The sequence below is a fragment of the Lynx rufus genome, unplaced genomic scaffold (genome assembly GCF_022079265.1).
Source record: "Lynx rufus isolate CCGP_SWC_20201006 ecotype Redwood Valley unplaced genomic scaffold, mLynRuf1.p SCAF_6, whole genome shotgun sequence".
Classification (NCBI taxonomy): domain Eukaryota; kingdom Metazoa; phylum Chordata; class Mammalia; order Carnivora; family Felidae; genus Lynx; species Lynx rufus.
The window spans coordinates 71152304-71175934 of record NW_025814878.1 but is presented as its reverse complement, the minus strand read 5'-3'; the positions used below and the strand labels follow the sequence as shown (position 1 = coordinate 71175934).

General features: G+C 37.3%; 1 pseudogene; it reads right to left on the bottom strand.

The window, feature by feature from the left end:
• Window positions 1–2128: 2128 nt before the first annotated feature.
• LOC124529133 (acyl-protein thioesterase 1-like) lies at window positions 2129–4784 on the bottom strand (annotated as a pseudogene).
• Window positions 4785–23631: the final 18847 nt, after the last annotated feature.

Here is a 23631-nt window from a genome sequence, read left to right as displayed (position 1 = left end):
GTAAGCAGGATCAATAGTTTCTACCTGATTCATTTCCAACTAATGGTAGTACAAAAGACAGCATTAGGGATTGATTATGGGTTGATTTTGTATATCCATAAACTAGACACACATCCAATAATTTCTTACATTACCTTATCAGAAAGATTGTTACAATAATTGTTTTTTAGCTATGCTTATATCCAGAAGCTTCTTGGGCCTATTCTTTGAATTACCTAGAATCTGTTGTTTTAAGGGAGAACATTTTATTAATGGGGAACATTTTACTGGCATCATAGAGTTCTTTAAAAAAAAAACTCCTTGCATTTAAATAACAGTTCTCACTGTGAATGCTACAATCCATAAATAATTAACCCTAACTACAATACCTGAGAAGAAGGTATACTTTACAAAACTCACTCCCAGGGAGTTAACTGAGACATGTCACAATTAGAGTACTTTATCAGAGACGGAAACAGTTTAATAACAGGCCTCGGAAGCAAACTTAGATGCTGAAGAAACAAAAATGTCAGTACAACTGAACCTTGTTATTATGCCCCTCTTATAGAAGTTTAGCCTGTCTATTCCTGTTTCTGTGATGTATTACATACTGATAGGAAAGCTGACATAAATATAGGGAGGAGTCCAAAGTATATGGGCTCTACCCCCAAGCCCTCATTAAAGGGAGTACAAGATCCTGGCAGTGCAGGTAAAGAGAAGTAAACATATGGGAGATGTGAATTTAAGAGAAATAGTTCAGTCATCTTGAATGATAACAGTAGGAGGCCTAAGTGGGGGAGCCACTTTGTGTATTCATGTGCAGTTCCAAGAGTACTGGAAGGAACTCTTTTTCTATGTAAATGTTATCCAGAACATTAAATTTCAGTCCTGTTTGTTTGTAAAGTTAGGTTTTAATATAAAAACAAAATCTCAGGAAACAAAAAAAAAAACTCATTTTAATTTTCCTTGTAAGAAACTACAGTTGTGCAATCTGCACATAATTGGTAATGTTAAAAATGGTTATGATTCACAAACTAAGGGATTAGAACCTGTAAATTTCTGTGGCACAGGTGAGTATACTATCAAATAAAAATCAAATTTTTCTTGCCAAATTTAATGTACAATGAACTCTAGTCATTAAAATCATTAAAATATGATTATAGTATTCTGATTTAATGTCATTGAGATGAAGTACAGAAAATTTAGGAAATATCTAATGGTACATAGAGCATTTCAAGTGTTTTACTTTCATAGTAAACTTAAAAGTACATAAATTTCCCAGAAGGAGGGATTAGTCTATATCATCGGTGTATATTTGCAAAACATTTCAACAGTACAACACTAGAACTTTCAAAATGGGACATTGGAAATGTTTTACTTTCATGAGAAAAAAATATCATCTAATTTTTTTTTAATGTTTATTTATTTTTGAGAGACAGAGCACGAGCAGGAGAAGGGCAGAGAGAGGGAGACAGAATCCAAAGCAGGCTCCAGGCTCTGAGCTGTCAGCACAGAGCCTGGCATAGGGCTCAAACTCAGATCATGACCTGAGCCGAAGTCAGATGCTTAACTGACTGAGCCACCCAGGCGCCCTGAGAAAAAATACCATCTAAAACAAAGATGTAGCTATATGATATGAGTAAGTAATCCTTATTTCTTTATACAAAAAGCATGTTACTACTATGTAAAATAAGTTCTGATTTTTTAGTTGAAAATCTCAACATGCCTGATTCTTGGTGTGTTTCTGCATGAAGGAAAGACCTTTGATCTTTTGGGGTTTTTAGAATTCAGTGTTCAGTGTATTAGGGAGGAGAAAGTCCATCAGAGTAAGTGACCCTAAAAATTCAGAATTTAATGTAGGCAGCTGCATCCTTGGGATAGCCAGTTCTAGGACTGTGAAGCATACAACTGGAATGAGTGCTAGTGTGGAGGAGGCTAAGCTCTCCTACCTTAGGTTTTCAGCTGGGACTCTTTAACAAGAGGACATTAAGAAAAGAAAAAGTTTATTAATGCTTGCAGTGCACATCACACGGAAGAAACTTGAAACAAAGAGTAACTCAAAACAGCTTCTTAAAACCACTGTCTATATAGTATCTTCAACAAAGACCAATACATTTGTAGAGAAATGATAGCACAAAGGAAAACAGTTTTAGGCTTCCAAGGGTGGCAAACTGGAAGGGTAAATATATGGGAAGAAACTTAACAGTAAGGTTTGTTGCCAATTCCTCTTCTCAAAGATTCAAATTTTGGGGTGGCATATCCTGGTTTCCTTCATTAGGTTTTATACCTGGCTCTAAGGAATCCCTGATGAACAAAAAACTCAAAGTTATTGGTATTTAAGTATCCTGGTTATAGGTGAAATGAGTGCATGAGATATTTCATTAGAATGTTTTAGGGACGCCTGGGTGGCTCAGTCAGTTAAGCATCAGACTATGGCTCAGGTCAGGATCTCACAATTCATGCATAGGGCTCTGTGCTGATAGCCTGGAGCCTGGATCCTGCTTCGGATTCTGTCTCCCTCGCTCTCTGCCCCTCCCCCACTTGCATGCAAGTGTTCTCTCTCTCTCTCTCTCTCTCTCTCAAAAATAAACAAACATTAAGGAAAAAAAAAGAACTGGGGCACCTGGGTGGCTCAGTCAGTTAAGCATCTTACTGAGGTTCAGGTCATGATCTCGCAGTCCGTCTGCGAGTTTGAGCCCTACATCAGGCTCTGTGCTGACAGCTCAAGAACCTGGAGGCTGCTTCAGATTCTGTGTCTCCCTCTCTTTTTTAAAAAGAAAGAAAGAAAGAAAAATAATGTTTTAAAGAGACGTACCCTTATTCTATTCTTTAAGCAAAAGTTTGTGCAAAAGCCCCATTCTCTAAAGGATTCTACAGAATGCCTGGAGCTCTATAGAGTTGTGTTGTTGTTGTTGTTGTTTTTCCCCCTGAAGAAAACAATGTTACACTTTAACAGTCAAAAGCATTATTCCTATTAGGGATAATGTAATACCACCTCATTCTTACTATGTATTACAATCATTTATATGGATATAAATATAAAAATACAGGCACTGCATGGTGACTAATTTTGGAATAAATCCATAGACTAAGTCACAGCATGTATAAATCATTTATATCTTCACTGCTTACTTATACCTGAACAAATTTTCATTAAGCATATTATTAATTTTCTAGTTATATAATCTGGTTGCAGTATTTTATTTTGCTGAAGCACATTTGAAAAAGAAGTCAGCTCTGTCACCTATTTTAATACTAGTATATTCTGGATCTTGTTATGCAGTGCATGTATAGAAACTTAAAAGAGCATGGGGCGCCTGGGTGGCTCAGTCGGTTGAGCGTCTGACTTCGGCTCAGGTCATGATCTCGCGGTCTGTGAGTTCAAGCCCCGCATCGGGCTCTGTGCTGACAGCTCAGAGCCTGGAGTCTGCTTCAGATTCTGTGTCTCCCTCTCTCTCTGCTCCTCCCCTGCTCATGCTTAGTCTCTCTCTGTCTCTCAATAATAAATAAACGTTAAGAAAAAAAAAAATTTAAAAAAAAAAGAAACTTAAAAGAGCATATATTTCCCACAAGGAGACATTTAGTCTCTATCATTGGTGTGTATTTACCAAACATTTTAACACTACAAACATTAGCAGTTTCAAGATGGACACCTGAAAAGGTTTCTACTCTGCTACAATGATACAGGTGTAACTTTACACAAGACATCTTAGTAATGTTAAATCAACTGCAGGTAAGAGTTGTGAAAAACAATAAAGAAGCTAAGTTAAAATGGAGTCTGGAGGCAATCAAGGGGGAGTTCTCAGGATCACTCCTGGCAACTTAGCATACCTCAGGGAGAAGAAGGATGATTCTCCTTGCCCAGCAACAACCTAGCCAATGAGAAGCCCTCACTCTCCCTCAAATTCTCCCTCTCCTCCAATGAACTCTTGTTCAAAGCAGCCCCTCCCCACTCCCTTCTTTCCTCTATACAAGGAAACTCTTTTTCCTTCCTTCTTGGGACTTGCCTATGGTTTGCCATGATTGCAATCCTAAATTGCAATTCCTCTGCTATTCCTAAATAAATTCATTTTTGCTGGATAAATAACTGGCTGGTTTTTTTCTTTAATTTTTTTAATGGATGTTTTGTTTTTAAGGTTGACAGGGTTTTATCAATGAATTGCTTCATATCCATCATTTCCTGGTGACATGAACTGTGCATCATGCCTTTCTAGGTTTTTAAAGTTACATTGGTTGGATTTACCGATGTTTTTAGCTTTTGACAATAAGAGAACCAACCATTATTAGAAACCAAAGGGTGGTAATCTCCATGGCACTAAGAATAGAAATATCTATTAGCCTCTGCTAGGACTCCGTGGAATGGAAGCACACAGGGGAAGTGAGTACAGTGATGCCTGCCAGCTTCTGCTGTGTGGTAGAGCAGTATATAAAAGACAAAGCTCTGTCCTGAGAAAATCCTCCCCAAATAACAACATTAAAAGGAATACCTTTCTTCACCTCTGCTCTATCAAGGGCTTTACATTTATGCTATCCAATTCCAGGTTCATCCTGTAAATCTGGTAAGAGCCCAGTAACGTTAAACAAGGCATAGCCATATTCACAGTTAATGTGACAGGCATAACTGGCACACGTGGGTAAATATATTTGATACGTGAACTTCTGATACCTGCAAACTCTTCTGCCCACCCATGCTCAGTATCTCCATGGTGAGAAGGGGTGCAGACATCGACGGTACTGCTATGTGAGAAGCAGGAACGAAAGTGGCGCCTGTGAGCTGCATCCCCTCTAGAAAGCACGAGTATCATGGGTCTAGGCCAGTAGTTTTCAATCTTTATCCCATATTAGAATCATCTGGAGAGCTTTAAAAAACACTCTTGCCTAGGCCAAGAGTTCTTGATTTAATTGGTCTCAATTGTAACTTCAGCACCAGGACTTTTTGCCCCAAGCTCCCCAGATGATTCTAATTCGCAAAGTTGAGAACCACTGGTCTAAAATAATGGTTCTCAAATTTTTGCATGCATCACAGTCAGTTGGAGGGTTTGTTAAAATAAAGAACCTTTTGGGGCGCCTGGGTGGCGCAGTCGGTTAAGCGTCCGACTTCAGCCAGGTCACGATCTCGCGGTCCGTGAGTTCGAGCCCCGCGTCAGGCTCTGGGCTGATGGCTCAGAGCCTGGAGCCTGTTTCCGATTCTGTGTCTCCCTCTCTCTCTGCCCCTCCCCCGTTCATGCTCTGTCTCTCTCTGTCCCAAAAATAAATAAACGTTGAAAAAAAAAAAAAAATTAAAAAAATAAAAAAAAAAATAAAGAACCTTTTGATTCAATAAATCTGAGATGAGGTTTATAATGTGTTTTTCTAACAAGTCCTAGGTGATGCTGATGCTGATGGTCAAGAGAACACATTTGAGAACCACTAGTCTAGAGCAATGCTATCTAACAGAAATATAATGTGAGCCACGTACATAATTTAAAATTTTGCAGGGAGCCACATTTTTTTAAACTAAAAAGAGACAGGTAAAATATATTTTAAAAATATATTTTATTTTACCTGTTATATCCAAAATATTATGTCAATATGTTATCAAAATAAAAATTATTAATGAGATGTTTTACTTTCTTTTTTCTTTGTACTAAGTTTTTGAAATCTAGTGTATTTTACACTTATAGCACATCTCAATTTGGACACCAAGTTTTTATCAGAAATGCTTGTTCTGTACTTAGATTTTATAAAATTTACAATTGACATAATAGATACATATACCCAAGTTGTTGCAAACATAGAAGATTCCAATAACTAAATTCAGTATATATATTTTACATTTAAATTAACATAAAATAAAATTTATTTTTTCCTATTTGAAAAATGCATTAAGATTATTTACTGAAGGTCAATCATTATCTACCTGTTTCTACCTGTTTGTACAGTTTCCATATTATTAATAGATTGTGCTTCCTAAAGCTCATATGCAAGTCAATGATTTAGAAATCAGATTGCATTTCTTCATAGAAATAATACAACAAATGCTTCCAGGGTATCCTATTAAAGCCCACTTAACACATAATGGCTGAAATATACAAAGAATCAAAGAGTACTTCTCTGCAGTTTTTAAAAATAAAATGTTTCTGAATAAAATATCAAATTCCAATTCAGTATTCCATGAGTATATTTCTCTTTCAATAAGTGCCCTTTGAAAATGGGTGAACAATATAAAGATTTAGTTCCCAACAGATGTGAAGTATGTCACCTGCTTTAGAAGGCAGAATCAATTACAGTCACATTTGGTTTTAAAACAACAACTGTTTGCATTTCACTACATAAAGGACATTCATACAACCTATGCATAAAAAGAAACCACAGGAATATTTCCAAATGTAAAATATAGTTCTAAACTCAAGTCCTCTGCTCTGAATTCTCCAATTGTATCCCACTCACTCATAGAAACAAGGTTGTTAATTAAACCTATAAGACCTACATGATCTCCTCCAGTTTTATCTCTGTGGCTTTGTTACCTTTATCTTTCCCTTCGTCTCTCACTCCATTCCAAAGGACCCTGATCTCCCAAACAGGACAAACACATTCCTGCCTCAGGGCCTTTGCTCTTGCTGTGCCCTCTAACTGAAACACTCTTCACCCAGATCACACAGGGCTTCCTTATTCCCTTCAGGCCTTTTCCTAAATGTTTGGGTCTTCACCAATCATTCCACATAGCAATTACTAACCCTCCCCCCACCTTCCTTCCTCTATATCATTCTTCCTTAACTTTTCTCCATACAACTTTTCACATTTAAATATAATATGCAATTCACTTGTCATCTCACTGCTACCACCACTAACATGTCAACAACATGACAGTGGTGATTTAATATTTTTTGGTCCTTTCTGTGGAACCTAACACTTTTATGTTCCTGAACTCTACATAAACAACTTTCTAAGTTATTTTATGATCTATTTATTTATACACACATGTCTTTCATATGTACAATTTTTACTTGACTATCTTCCTTTAAGTCTTCTGCATGAAGGGAATAGATCATCTTCCCTTTGGCAAAAGATTTAATTGGAGGTAGAAAATTCATTGTTGTAGTAACTGGTGAAACAGCCTTTCAAATAATTCTTGGTCTTCAAACATTTTGAAAAATTCATGTTTTCAGGGCTAGCTCAGTCAGCGGAGTGTGTGACTCTTGATCTTCAGATTGTGAGTTCAAGCCCCTTGTGGGGTGTAGAGATTCCTTAAATCAATAAAACTGTTTAAAAAATTCATGTTTTCTGGGGTGCCTGGGTGGTTCAGTTGGTTAAGCATTGGCTCAGGTCATGATCTCATAGTTCATGAATTTGAGCCCCACGTTGGGTTCTATGCTCTCAGCATGGAGCCAGCTTCAGATCCTCTGTTCCCCCCTCTCACTGCCCCTCCCCTGCTCTCTTTCTCTTTCTCAAAAATAAATAACATTAAAAAAAAATGCATGTTTTCTATATCCCTATAGAATGACAAATTTCGTTGAGGCTGTTCTGTAATCAATATTCATTTGGATTGTATAATTGTGTAATGTTCAAGTACCCTGTAGAATTATATCAGCTGTCTAAATAAAGTACCCATTTGTGAATAGCATGTACTATATTACTTAAAACCTAAAAGTACAACTTCTATGAAAAAGATCCAGTTCAATGATTTTTGTCATTTGATTTCACTGAATTAAAATTGTACTACTTTCTTAAATCTGTTTTTTAATCATTTAATCTAGATAAAAACCAAACTCCCATCATTGTAATGAATAAATCTATATCATTGCTTCCAATTACTCTTTAGCCTACCAACTCTGCCATTTGTTGGTGTGATTTCTTTTTTTTTTTAATTCAATTTGTTTAAACTAAAAAAAGGAAAAACCATTCACCCATTTCTCCTACACACACAGCCCTAACCCCATCTCTGGCAACCACCAATCTATATAAGCTTGATGTTTATTCATTTATTTATTTATTTATAGATTCTAGATGTAAGAGAGCTCATGCAGTATTTGTCTTTGTTTGACTTATTTCACTTCTCATAATGTCCTCAAGGACCATCCATGTTGTCACAAATGGCAAGATTTCATTCTTTTTTTATGGCAGAATAATATTTGTGTGTATATGCATACATACATACACACACACATACCACATTCGCTTTTTCCATTCACCCATCCATGGACCCAAGTTGTTTGCATATCTTGAGTATTGTAAATAATGCTGAAAGTAACATACAGGTGCACGTATCTTTTTGAGTGTTTCATTTTCTTTACATAAATTCCCAGAAGTGGAATTGCTGGGTCATGGTAGTTCTATTTTTAATTTTTTGAGGAACCTCCATACTGTTTTGCACAGGGGCTGCACAGTCTGCATTCCCACCAATAATTCCTTTTTCTTCACATCACTTGTTATTTCTAGTCTTTTTGATAATAGCTATTTTAACTGGTATAAGGTGATCTCTCATCATGGTTTGTTTTAAATGCTTATTTATTTATTTATTTTGAGAGAGAGAGAGTGCATCTACAGGGGAGGGGCAGAGAGAGGGAGACAGAGAATCCCAAGCAGGCTCCACACAGCGTGGAGCCCAGTGTGGGGTTTAATCCTGCAATTGCGAGATCTCATCCTGAGCCAATATCAAAAGTCAGTCAGTCAACCAACTGAGCCACCCAGGCACCCCTCTCATTATGGTTTTGATTTGCATTTTCCTAATGATTAATGATATAATGCATCTTTTCACGTACCTGTTGGACATTGGTATTCATGGTATTCATGTACCTTTAAACATTGAGTTGAGGGTCTCACTTGTGCTGGCCATATTTCAAGTACTTAATAGCTATTTGTGGCAAGTGGCTATCAAGTTAGAGAGTACAAATCTAATCCAATATATTTGGGTTCTTAAATAAATGCTTTAAGTGATTGAAGAAGGTCAAATATACATATCCCTATTTTTGTGATATTCACATAGGAATTGTTACTTTACTTTCAGAATAACTAGAGTTATACTGCCTTATTAGTCTTCCACTTATATATTTATAAGTGCTGTGCAGAATATTGATTTCCTTTATAATGCACTGATTCTTTTCCTTCTTCTCAGTCAACCTAGTTGGCTCATTCCTCAAACTGTTTTATAAAATGTTCACAAAGTCCCATGGGGCGCCTGGGTGGCTCAGTCGGTTAAGCATCCCACTTCGGCTCAGGTCATGATCTCATGGTTCATGGGTTCAAACCCTGCGTCGGGCTCTGTGCTGACAGCTCAGAGCCTCAAGCCTGCTTTGGATTCTGTGTGTGTGTGTGTGTGTGTGTCTCTCTCTGCCCCCCCGCCAACTCTGTCTGTCTCTCAAAAATAAAAACAGGGGTGCCTGGGTGGATCAGTCGGTTAAGCATCCAACTTCAGCTCAGGTCATGATCTCACAGTTCGTGAGTTCAAGCCCCACGTCGGACTCTGTGCTTGACAGTTCAGAGCCTGGAGCCTGCTTCCAATTCTCTGTCTCCCTCTCTCTCTGCCTCTTCCCTGCTAACGCTCTCTCTCTCAAAAATGAATAAACATTAAAAAAAATGTTTTAATGAATAAAAACATTTAAAAATTTTTTAAACTAATTTCACGAAGTCCCAATTGGTACCATGATATATAGAATAAAAGTACAAAATACAAAAGATTACATTTAAAACAAATTTCTGAAATTCAGGTGTTCAAGTAGGTGTTGCTCTTCAAAATAGTCATACTGCTTGGGAAGTTTTGTGCATACTCCTAACATTGCTGGCATCAACTGAAATGTTTTATTGCAGTTTCTCTTATGGAATTCTTTCTCATTCATTCTGGGTAAGCAGTACAGCACAGTCTTCTGAGAGTATTAGATGAGTTTGATATCCACAGGTGCCAGGGTTAGGACTTCAACATATCTTTGGGGAGTCACAATTCATAACAAGCATGCATTCTGAAATCAGACTGGGTTTGAGTCTTGTGCTACCACTAATATCATATTATACAGTACGTGTATAGTGCTTAGAAATATGCTTGTCACATAGTACTCAACAAATCTTATCCTTTTTCTTCAAGATCCAATTGAAACATCATTTTATGAAGCCATCCCCCACTATCCCCTAATTTATTCAAAACGTTTATTGAACATTTACTCAGGCTATGCACTAATATTCAGAAATAGGCTTATGAGGAGAAGCAGCTAATACACAAGTAAATAAGTTGATAATTATATGAAGTGTGAAAGAAATGAGTGTGCACTTCAGCAATCAGTAACATGAAGACTAGTTTTAATTTTTATGATTTTTGCTTCAAGTTTTAAGTTGTAAAGTTTAAATTCTAGTTTGTTAACATACAGTATAGTACTGGTTTCAGGGATAGATCCCAGTGATTCAACTCTCACATATAACAGCCAGTACTCATCCCAACAAGTACCCTCCTTAATGCCCATCACCATTTACCCATCCACCACCCACCTCCCTCCAACAACCCTCAGTTTATTCTCTGCAGTTAAGAGTCTCTCTCTTATGGTTTGCCTCCCTCTTTTCGTTTTCCTTCCCCATGTTCATCTGTTTTGTTTCTTAAATTCCACATACTAGTGAAGTCTAGTTTTAATTTTTTTTAATGTTTATTTATTTTTGAGAGAGACACAGAGACAGAGACAGAGCACGAGCAGGGGATGAGCAGAGAGAGAGGGAGACACAGAATCCAAAGCAGGCTTCAGGCTTAGAGCTGTCAGCACAGAGCCCAATGCGAGGCTGGAACTCACAAACCATGAGATCATGACATGAGCTGAAGTCGGACACTTAACTGACTGAGCCACCCAGGTGCCCCAAGTGATGTCTAGTTTTAAATACTTACAATGTTTTTTAACTGTATTTTTTCACAGTTCTTGGGATGCTTTATATATTAAGTACTTGGAAATATTTCTGAAGTATTTCTTCAGGTGTAACCACAGATAACCTCAATAAGGCTTCAGTTACATGTATATAGCAGATTTGTCCCCAGTGGAGATATTTACAGAAATATTCCATCAAGTATGAAAGGGAAAACACTCAATTATACAAGTAATAGCTAATATACTTGTCAAAGAGGTATTAAAAGTAGTAGTTTGGAATATAGACTCTGGAACCAGACTTCCTTGGCTCCTGTTGCCACTTTCTAGCTTGGGTACCCTTGTTGTTTTCATTTTTTTTTTTAATGTTTTGTTTTATGTTTGAGAGAGAGAAAGAGCAGGCAAGTGAGTGAGCAGGGGAGGGGCAGAGAGAGAGGGAGACAGAGAATCTGAAGCAGGCTCCAGCTCTGAGCTGTCAGCACAGAGCCTGATGCAGGGTTTGAACCCATGAACCGTGAGATCATGACCTGAGCTAAGGTCGGATGCTTAACCGACTGCGTCACCCAGGTGCCCCAGCTTATGTACTCTTAAGTAACTTACCTCCCTTTGTCTCCTCGGATGATTTATCCTCACTAGTAGTAATGCCATATAAATATGTGTCAAATGAAAACGAGATAAATAAATCAGGCACATTGTATACTTAGCTTGAACTTTTAAAAATAAAACACTATCCATCACCATCATTAGAAGAAATTAAGTGTCCTAAGAATGATCATTTTTACTTAGAATTTCAGCAAACAGATGTTTTGGCAGAATTGAGTGAGACTTGACAGGTGTTAATATGAATCCTGGAGGACTGTGTATTTTTTATTCTCATAACAAAATAAGTATTATTTGGAATTGCTTGTTTTGTTTAAATTTCATGTTTTGTTTTGTTTTGTTTTTTAATTTGGAGCTAAAGGTTCCTGAAAATGCAGTTGAGTCCATGGAAGTTTTTTAAATTTGTTTTACTTTTCCCAGATATCATCACAGTATAGCCACCATAATACATCATCTACATTAACTACCTATGGTATTGCATCTAAAACCCACCACTCTAATTGTCCTTGGTACCCCTACCTGTCCAAACCTCTCCCTTAGACTGAGGAGTGCCAGAGCTATTCAGGTTCTATAAGAAGCAAAGAAATTATGTTACTAAAAATTTGGAAAAGCTTGTAGGGTATTCCAGTAAGGTGTTGGTATGTAACATATCACTCAAAAATTTAGTGGCGTAAAATGATAATAACCATTTTGTTATCTCTCATGGGTTCTGTGTGTTCAGAATGTGAGAAAGGCTTAGCTGGTCAGTGCTGGCTCAGGATCTCTCCCGTGGTTGCAGTTCAACAGTAGCTGGGACTGGGAAGAGGGATAGCTGGAGCAGCTGGGGGCTGGGCAGAAACTCTCTCTCTCTTTCCCTCCCTCCCTTTCCAGGTCATCTCAGGCTCTCCATGTGAGGTGTCTCACTCTGGGCCAGCTTGAGTTCCTCACACACAGCAAGGCCACCTCAGGACAGTCAGGCTGCTTACATGGAGCCTGAGGTATTCCAGAACAAGTATTTCAGGGAACAGGGTAGAAAGTGCTTTTTCTTTTGATTACTTAGCCTTGGAAGTCACATACTGTCACTTCTCCCATACTCTCTTGATCCAGTCAGGAAAGCCTGTCTCAATGAGAGGAGTGCCAAAGTCACATGTAAGAAGAGCTTTTGTGATAGGAGACGTGATGATAGGCATTTGGAAAATACCATCTGCCACATAGGAGTGAATAGATCTACTTACATTTGTGTATATCTGTATATATATCATTAGTTCATCTGGAATATGCAGTGGGTGGTGCACTGGACATAGACAAGTTATCGGCACCAATATAACATGTACATAAGTAAACAAGTTGAAAAAAACCTATTCCAGAAAAGCAGTTTTTAGAGAGCGTTTTATAATTGAGTTTAGATTCAGGCCCTATCCTTTACCGTATCTTGGGTGTATCAGATTTCGGAGTCACTGGTGACTCTGAATACAAAGAGATTTCCAAGTGCTCTTTCAATTGCTTTCAATGTGTTTTATGTGGTACGTTTTCTTCTAATACTTTGAAAAATGGCAATTCCTAGGAAAATATATGTTAGTGCTCAGCCAAAATGTTAAATTAGCCATAATACACCATTATACAATATCTTAACTATCTTAAATAGTTAGGAGATTATTAAATTGGGCTAGTTTCATAGACTGTTAACAAGGAGCAGTAAAAGAATTCATATTAGAAACCAAAGGCATTTAAGTTTATTAGAACCATGTACTGATTTAGCCGTAGTAGGAATACCATATTAAAACTGATCATGGACACAATATCGACTGGATAGAGAATTCTTTTTTATTTTGAAAAAATATGCTCCAAAATTATTGATGGTTTGTTCCATTTTATAGTTTTGTAATGTTTGGAGTTTAAAGAACTGTGTGCCTGGGTGGCTCAGTCAGTTAAGCGTCCAACCATGATCTTTCAGTTCATGAGTTCAAGCCCTGTGTTGGGCTCTGTGCTAACAGCTCAGGGTCTGGAGCCTGCTTCAGATTCTGTCTCCTTCTCTCTCTGTGCCTCCCTCTCTTGCACTCTGTCTCTCTCTGACTCTCGAAAATAAATAAAAGCGTTAAAAAAAATTGTTTTAAAGGAATATATATTACTTTCATATTCAGAAAAAAAAAACACAAAAACTTAGGATATATCCAGGGGAGTGTATATACTGTATATTTATACTGGGAGCAATATACTGTAAAATTTTAGGAACCTCAATTTTTTTTCTTTTGTTCCAAAGGTAATTGGAGATGATGATTTTTCTCTACTCTTTCTGCACTATGGATGCATTTAAATCTCTGCTTGCCAGAGGCACTGAGGCCAACCACATAATGCAACACTGAGACAGGAAGGTATTCTTAATACCTTACTCTGCCAAACACCTGTGCAGATCCACCCCACTTTTCTTAGTTTGAAAAAGCTGGACTAAAAACAACACCCCCCCAAAAAAATCTAACCATAAAAAATTAAAGTTAAAACATTTTGTAGAAATGTAACCCTTTTTCATAACAATATGTATTAAAATTTACCACTTAACCCTGACTCACCTACAGAACAGATTTGCATGTAATTTAGTTAATAAATCATTGATTTTCAAATATAACAGGATATTAATAGTAATTCTAAGTGGTGATATTATAAGGCTTTTTACTTCTCAGTATCTGCTACATGTTTTGAAATTTTTGATGTTATAATTAGAGAAAATAAACGTTAAAAAAAACTTTATTACTTATTTTTGAGAGACAGAGACAGAATGTGAGCAGGGGAGGGACAAACAGAGAGAGAGGGAGACACAGAATCCAAAGCAGATTCCAGACTCTGAGCTGTCAGCACAGAGCCCAACACGGGGCTCGAACCCATGAGCTGTAAGATCATGACCTGAGCCAAAGTGGCATGCTTAACCAACTGAGCCACCCAGACGCCCCGAGAAAATAAACATTAAATATGATTTATTTTCAGGAAACGTTTTCAATCACAAAAATATCATGTTTCAAAAACTACTTAAATTTCTCCTTGGAAGGAATATCTAGTTAGTGCTTTAAGATTGCCATTAGTTTCTGACACTATATCAAATTGTCTTCATACCTCAAACAAATATAAAAAATAATGAACCAAAAATCACACACATGAAGCGTTAACCTTATTAAGTTGCTTTATTTAAGTGGAATTTTAGGAGACAGAATATTCTTTGTTTTGGAGATCAACTCAAACTACATTGACCTTGTTAACCTGGCATCCGTGGGCTGCATCTAGTGGTTAGCATCCAGTGACCTGCCAGAAATAGGCACCAACTATCAATCTGTAATGTCACCAGAAACTTGGTATTTCAAATCTAGGTCTAAGCTGAAGCTCCAAATGCAGTGGCAGAGCTCCAGACACTCTGGTTTATGGGAGAGTGAGAATATGTGTCTGAAAGGATGTACTCAGGAGAGTTATACAAGAGATTCATTCACGATAGATGAAGAGACCTGATAGAAAGCACGTAGGCCAGAGGGGAAATTTGAGGACTAAAATAAATTTTGCCATAGTGGAAAGAGCAGGACCAAACCATTTTTTCTGAACATATGGCACAATTTCTAAGGGAAATTGGGAATCTTTGGGCAGAAGAAAAACATTATATGGATTTGGTAGGAAAGTTATTAAGTCACTCTGGAGTTTTGAAAAGAACCATTCTTTAACTACTTGTTCTCCACACAAATCCATTTAGTCATTCGAGATTTCCCAATTAGAGTAGAATATATATTGACATAGGAATTTACACGTAATAGTTTTCAGACTGGTCACATTCAGATTTGGAGATACATATTCTTTGCTAGAACCACATGCAAAAAAAGTTGGAAGAAGTAGCCAGTCACTTGTCCTGCACCTCCCCTACCCTCATCTCGGCTCCCTGAGCGTGTGTATCTTCTATGGGCAGTGGAGCTTCAAAGGTGGATTATCAGAGCACTTTCCTCACCTTACACGGTGGAGGCTGTTCTGTCCAGCCGTTAAAATGGGCTTTGGAGAGACCTGAGACCTTTATACATGCCCCGCCCCCCTCGCCCTCCCTAACGTGCTGGCTAAGAAAGATAAGGCAGGAATTAAGTTTTATCAGGTAAACCAGAATCACACAGAGACAGGAATAATCCCCCACACTCTTCAGCTCTTTCCTTTCCTTTCTTCATGCTTTACTAAACCACTCTAGAGGCAACGAAAAAAAAAAACAAGGAGCAAGAAAAGAAAGGACCATGCTGAGCAAAGAGGGAGGAAACATTCAAAAACACAGGCAAAGTTAGAGGAAAACTATAAAAATTCCTCTGTTGAAAAGAGTATATCAAAATGCCGTCAAGGTCTTGGAATGAATTTCAGACAGTGTAAGTCCATCAGAGAATAAACGTTTGAATGCTTTACAGGTCAAGTCCCAGAAACTCATACTTTGATTCATACTTTGACTTGTTTGCCCTGTCTACACAGAAACCAGCATATAATTGTAGAAAAGATATTACTTAATACAAATATTAAATCACCTACACTTTGTTTTCTATCATTTTTCTCACAATTTTTCTGATGGCATCTGTTGGAAAGACACTAAGTCTATCTCATGAGGCTAAAAGAGTTTTTTACTCATAATATCTTTCTCCAATATGTACATTTTTGTAAGTAGATCTGCACATAGAAAAAGTAAAAGGACATAAGAACAAAGCCCTTTACAGTTGAAGCCTTATGGTAGTTTCTGAATGATTAAAAAGCATCAGAGAGAGCACCACAGTATATTAATTATTAATTCTCTGGTATCTAAAGATCCCACTTTTTCATATGCCCCTCATACCTTCCAGTCCCCACACCTCCAAGGAGATAATGTATTACAAATTTTCTAGAATTAGCCACTTTAAAATCTATGTCAAAACACAGAGGACAGAGTTGTATTTTCCTTCAGTGATAGAATTAACTTGCATATAGGTTCTTCTTGATTCCTAGTTCTACCTATGACATCTTTGTAATTTATCATATTCTTACAGGAGGAAGAGCACTTAATAAACCCAGCCTAAAATAGGAGTCTCCCTAGATATATTCCTTTTAGAAATGTATAAATAAAAATTCTACCACACACCAACTTTTCAAAACTCTCAATAATTGTAATGAATATAAATATAAATTTATTTTATAAACATAATAGGTTTTTCTTTTTATTTATTTTTTTAATGTTTATTTATTTTGAGAGAGAGAGAGAAAGTGAGAGCACATGCGTGCGAGTTGGGGAAGGGCAGAAAGAGATAGAGAGAGGGAGAGAGAGAATTCCAAGCAGGTTCTGGCTGTCAGCATAGAGTGCTATGTGGGGCTTGATCTCACATGACCGTGAGATCATGACCTTAGTCAAAATCAAGAGTTGGACGCTCAACCAACTGGTCACCCAGGAGCCCCAATTTTTCTTTTTAAATATCTCTTTATTTCTACATAGTCATTTAATGAAACTATCAACTCTTTTATTTTTTTCAAATCTATTAATTTTAATAAGACATTGCTAATATTTCTTCCCATTCAATGTACTAAATGATACAGAAGAAGAATACCAGAAATAAAAAGTTAGGGGGGAAAAATTGTTGGAGAACCATGAAATTAGATAATTTTTTTAAAAAGTGGGTCAACTGAGGGGTGTCTGGGTGGCTCAGTCATCTAAGCATCCAACTTCAGCTCAAGTCATGATCTCATAGTTTGTGAGTTTGAGCCCTGAATCAGGCGCTGTGCTGACAGCTCAGAGTCTGGAGCCTGCTTCAGATTCCGTGTCTCTCTCTTTCTCTGCCCTTCCCCCACTCATACTCTGTCTCTCTCAAAAATAAATAAACATTAAAAAAATTTTTTTTAATTAAAAATGGGTTAACTGAAATCTTAGTAAGTATAGTTTTGCTGGAAATATGTTACTCTTATTATGAAATACTACTGATTTACTGACATCTACCCTACAGGCCATTTTAGTAACATTGAAATTATGACATCAGGGTGTTGCCGGCAGTAGATATGATAGTCCTTGATGTACTTGTTATCTACTAATATGTAAGAAGTTACCACAAAACAGTGGCTAAAATAACAAATGACAAATAACAGGCATTTTTATCTCACAGTTTCTGTGGATCAAGAATCCAAAAGTGGTTTTGCTGGGTGCCCTGGCTCAAGGCCTTTCACCAGGATGCAGTCAAGGTGATGGCCAGGGCTGCTTTCATCTCGAGGCTCGACCAGGAGAGCATCAGATTCTAAGCTCACTGATGTTGGCAGGGTTCAGTTCCTGGTTGGCCCTGCTTGCTCTGGGAGGCCTTCCATAGGGCAGAGCAACTACAGCAACTTGCTTCATCAGAACGAGCAAGCAGAAAATCCAGAAAGAGAGAATATTAGCAAAATGGAAGTCAGAAGTGACATCACATCACTACTGACATATTCTATTCTTTAGGAGCAGGTCACTAGGTTTAGTCCATGCTCCAATAGAGGAGATGGCACCAAATGTGTGAATACCAGGAGGCACAGATCTTTGGGAGACATTTAAGAGACTGCCTTCCACCCCTGCCATAGGAAATTCTTTATAACACCAGAGCTTTTTCACGCTGCAGTATTTTTGGATAACCATTTCCAAAGGTTTTATTTGAATAAATTGTCTATTTTGTATTCTGAAATGTTAAAGAAAAAAAAAGGTATTTTGAAATAATTTTTTATATACATTTTAAAACAGTTGCCTAGTTTTCACATATTAGTGATATATCTGAACACTTGATATATTAAAACACTTTCTTGGCTAACCAAAATTAAAGGGAGTCAGAAGGAGGAAAAATTAGATAAATAAATAAATAAATAAATAGATAAATAAATATTAAATAAGTATATATATATGTATGTGTGTTTGTATATATATACATATATATATATATATTTTAAATATGCTTCAGTCTTGACCTAGATAGTATCATAGAATGTAGCTTCTTTGACACATCTATCATTCAATCTCTCCCATTTTACAAATAAATTAAGGTAAAGAACAGTTATAGTTGGACAGTAAAATTGTTTCCAAAAAAATAAGTAAATCCACAAAAAAGTCCAGTCAATTCTTTAAAATTTTTCTCTTCTCTACTGGGTCAAGCATTCTCAACCAGATATTTTTCTGTACTTATTGATGTCAAAACTTGACACCTATGTGCATTTTTCTATAGACAGAACTAATAGCATTCATGAGATTTTTTTTTTAACGTTTATTTATTTTTGAGAGAGACAGGAGTGAGTAGGGGAGGGGCAGAAGAGAAAGGGTCCAAAGCAGGCTCCACACTGACTGCAGAGAGCCCAATGCAGGACTTGAACTCAGGAAACATGCCATCATGACTTGAACTGAAGTCAGATGCTCAGCTAACTAAACTACCCAGCTATCACAAAAACATTCATGAGATTCTCAACAAAGAACCATTGCCCTAGGCAACAAAAATTTACGCACTAAATTCTCATATAGAGCCTCATGAATTTATTGGATTTATTGGATTTTTTTTAACTGTCTGTTTCATCAATGTAACTAGTGTTGGTCTCCACATTCATTCAACAAATATTTGTTGAATATCTACTAGATTTGAGCCACAATTCTAGGTAAAGGAAATATAAGTCCCATTCTTAAGGAGCTCACACTTCTGGGGCAGACAATAAACACACTAATATAGACAATATTGGATGTGATAGCTTTGTGGAAAAAATAAGCAGGATATACCTGAATCATTTGAAGCATTAATAGATATATGCAGTTCATCTTAAATCAGTCTCTGATTTAAAACCTTTTACACAATAAAGTACACTCAATTCAGTACAGCAGTTATTTATTACACACTTACTAGGGGCTAGGCACTATGCTAGATGCTAGGGAGGCAGAGATGATTATTTCCTCTAGGAATCTCTCTGGGCTGGATTAGGGTTTCCCCCTTTGTGAGCATAAACTAATGTGAGCATACCTTTATTGGGTTCACCTCCAAGTCCCCATCTGTTTTAGTGTGTCTCTTTCCTTCTTGGCTTGTGAACTGTTTGAGAGCAAGACCAACCTTTCATTATTTTCTGAATCCCAAATGCTTGGGTCTTAGCGGGAGTTCAATAAATGCTTATTGACCCACACTTGAGGAGACAGGCTAACAATGGAGGGATAGCACATACCCCAAAACTTTCTATAAATTCTGCCTTAAGCAGCAAAATATAGAGTGGCATTTTTCTTTTAGGTTCCAGGCAAAATCAGTGAGTGTCATTGATATGAGATCTGATACTGATGTGGTTTGAAGTGTTGGGTTCAGACTCTGTGTCTCCATCTATCTCTGCCTCTCCCCTCTCCCTCTCAAAATAAACATTAAAAAAATTAAAAAAAAACATTAAGACAATTGGGTGTTCTCAGAGGACTGTCACTCTGCTGTCTCAAGAACTTGTCAATGGGTTTTAAGTTGCAAGGAAACTTAATTTTCCATTTGCTTCTTTCCCACATCATTGCCCCTTGAAGAATTTTGACCCTTAAATCTTTAAGGTTGTTAAGGATGGAAGGTCACATCTTCTGTAACTTCTTGCTGAATAGGAGCAAAGAAATGTCCCTACCTTTGGGTCAACATTGGTCAGTTGGGGGTTTATATATGTAGGAGTTACAAAAGGCAGAAGCAGCTGAATCCAAGGAAGACACATGTATGGGGCTTCCTAAATGGAAAGGATCATCTGTCAACTTGAAATTATGGCAGTGAAGGAGTCTCGGCACCAAGTGGAGAGAGCTGGGAGGAAACAACAAAGTATGATTAGAATAGCAAAAAGATAAAGAAGCCCAAATAAAAGTCCTTTGGTAGTTGACAAAAATCTTCCTCCAGTCCAGGAGTTTAACCAATCATTATACAAAAGAGAGGAATAATTTAAAGTACTAATTTGAGTACTCATGTCAGTTAGAAATCCAGAAATATTTTTGTGGTTACCTGAAATGTATGCAGAGCATACATTGATAGCACAATTTCCACCTTGTGCAGCAGTTAAAACATCTAATGCCATTGTATTTTGTAAAACTGCTTTACGCATTTGTGTTACTTCAGTATTTAATAGGAAGTGCTATGTTGAATGTCACTGAGGGCTTTGACTGTGTCTTATTAAGAGCTTCCATGTGCCAAACAACATCCTCCACTCTCAAAGAGGGAACAAAGATGAATGCTAGGTGGTCATACCGAAAAAACACAGAATGTACCCACCGTTGTTTTAAATTTCGGAGGTTGCTGGGTTGGTAATGGCTTTAATAATGCATCCATGAATCCAGGCAAAACCCAGAGTGTAGCAGCCTACCCAGCCTGGGGGAAGCTATGGCCACAAATTAGAGCCATATAGCCTTTGGGGCCCATTAGGAGGCAGCCATCTAATTTTGGGTCTCCTTGAACTGCAGTTAGGATATCAAAGTCCATTTGGTTTTGGAGAGCCATCTTTTGAATTTTGGGGTAACTGCATGTCAGCCTTAGTTAAAGGTGGTCACTGTATGCTTGGTTAAAGCCTCTATTTGCAATTTTCTATCAATAGAGGTAGTGCCTGGGACAAATATGGCTTAGGGATAAAACAATCAAGAAGCCCTCTTCATCAGACGTCTAGCCTTAACAATACCTTTATTATGAGGAATCACTGGCAAATGGGAGAAGACTTATTTCAGGGGATAAGGGCATCCACAAGTGTATCCCCAAGTGCATAAGGAAAGTGGGATTGTCTCCATTATCCATTATCTTCACAACTCCATGGAGTCGTGTATGCTCTGGCTTTTAAGGAAAAATTTTGTCATTCCAGCCACACAGAATTGGCCAAGGTGCTAGCTGAGTTACACAATTGTTGGGGAATCCATCCCATTTCCCAGCTGTTCAAATAATCATCTGCTCATGGGGTCCTGTTATTATTACCACAGACTAACAAGCACAAAGGTTGTCTATACATTAGCTATTGTGGCAGTTTCTCTGAAGTTTACCACAAGTTGTCTAGCTTAGGCAAACAATAAACATTCAAAGACAATTAGAACTAGAATTTAACAACCGCAAAGATGTGTTATTGAAATTTTTTGTTCTTTCTAAAATCACCCTTATTTCCAGAAGTAGCCAAATTAGGACTAATTTGTTTGAAAATCAGGTCCAATTTTTAACAAGCTTAGCCTAATTACTTACATAAGTTCAGGAAGAGTAGCGATTGGCCATATGGATCTTTTAAAATCTGCTTTGCTGGAACCTTTTATAAGGAATCCAGATTGAACTGTTACTAGCCTCTCTAGGCCAGAAGCTAAGCTAGGTACTTGCCATCAGACATGTCTGCAATACCTGTAGATTTGGGCAAATTCCTCTTTAGGAGTTCCCCAGTATATCCTGAGGTTCCTGTACCTGCCAGGAAGTCACCTGCTTTACTCACTTGGTAAGGCTGCTGGGAACTCTCTAAGCAGGGTATCATTAGACCAACATTTCCAAGGGGCTTTATGGCTCCATGTTTCATAAAGTCAACCTTAGTTCTTTAAAGTTGTTTGGTCATATCTGAGTCTATGCATGTCTTTCTCAAATATGACATTTCAGTCAAAGTCTTGGCAAAATAAACGATGTTTCCAATGATGTCCTAAGAGAGCAGATTCTTTTTGGACTTATGCAAATGACTATGATTGCCATGGAAGAAAGAATACTCACTGAGACTTTTTTAATTTCAGAGGGTTCAGGTAGAGAGAAAAGTTAAATGCTTTAGTTGGTTCACAAATGAATAATCTATCACATTTCTGTAAGTCATAGACATCTTAAAGTTTCCTCAATCCAGAAGAACATTAGAGAACCAGCAATGTCTCAAATAAGAGTTACAAAAACTATAATCTTTTTTTTTTTCAGTTCATTTAGTCCTATGTTACTAATTTTTGTTTAGTTTGAATGTGGCTTTTTAGTTCTGGAAATTCTGACCCATTCCAGTTTAGATCTTAATTTTTTTTTTTTCAACGTTTATTTATTTTTGGGACAGAGAGAGACAGAGCATGAACGGGCGAGGGGCAGAGAGAGAGGGAGACACAGAATCGGAAACAGGCTCCAGGCTCTGAGCCATCAGCCCAGAGCCCGACGCGGGGCTCGAACTCACGGACCGCGAGATCGTGACCTGGCTGAAGTCGGACGCTTAACCGACTGCGCCATCCAGGCGCCCCCCAGTTTAGATCTTAAAGATATCGAATACCTGTATTTGTCTTAAAAGTCCTTTTGATAAATCTCCTTGAATATAAAACACATTTTGTACGAGAATAAGAACAATTATAAATGACAAAAACTCAGAAATGGACATTGTTAAAGATCTGAGAGTTCATTATGATATAATTGACAAGGAAATTCAGTTATTTGTATGACACATAACACTTCAATAATCAGAATATCAAGTGATGACCTTATACCAGAACATATTAAAACTTATGAATTTTGTATATATATAAAAGTTTTAATATATATATGTATGTATGTATGTATGTCTAATTGAACGGTTATAGCATTTACCCAATATAACCTAAGACTTATTATTTGACAGTGCTTTTCAAGTAACTTAACGTACCAAATAAAAAGACCTAATTAGTCAAAAAAAAAAAAAAAAAACAAAAAACAACTTCATCTACAAATTCATATCTTGCGGACGCTTGTTAAAAAACCTCAGAAAGTTATAAAGCAGATGTCTAAATAGGATTACAGATCATTATAAAACTTAACTATTTATTTAACCAATGTGGCAATAAGAGATCCAAAAGGCAAATATGTAGGTTATGTAGTTGTTAGCAAAACTTAGCTCCCTTAATATTGAGAAGTTTCAACTAAGTAATCAAAGGCCTGATAAAGATAAAACACAGAAACTGGTTTTACAGGAAGACACAAAAGAAAAAAAACTTTGTTTACATTTTCTTATCCAGAGCAGACCAACAAGCCAAGAAAACTTCTTTTTTTTTTTTTTTTTTAATAAAGAAAAGGAGAATTTCAGTCTTATACCAGTGTACCTTTAAAATCCATTCATTTCTGGGGCGCCTGGGTGGCGCAGTCGGTTAAGCGTCCGACTTCAGCCAGGTCACGATCTCGCGGTCCGTGAGTTCGAGCCCCGCGTCAGGCTCTGGGCTGATGGCTCAGAGCCTGGAGCTTGCTTCCGATTCTGTGTCTCCCTCTCTCTCTGCCCCTCCCCCGTTCATGCTCTGTCTCTCTCTGTCCCAAAAATAAATAAACGTTGAAAAAAAAAATTTTTTTAAATCCATTCATTTCGACCTTAG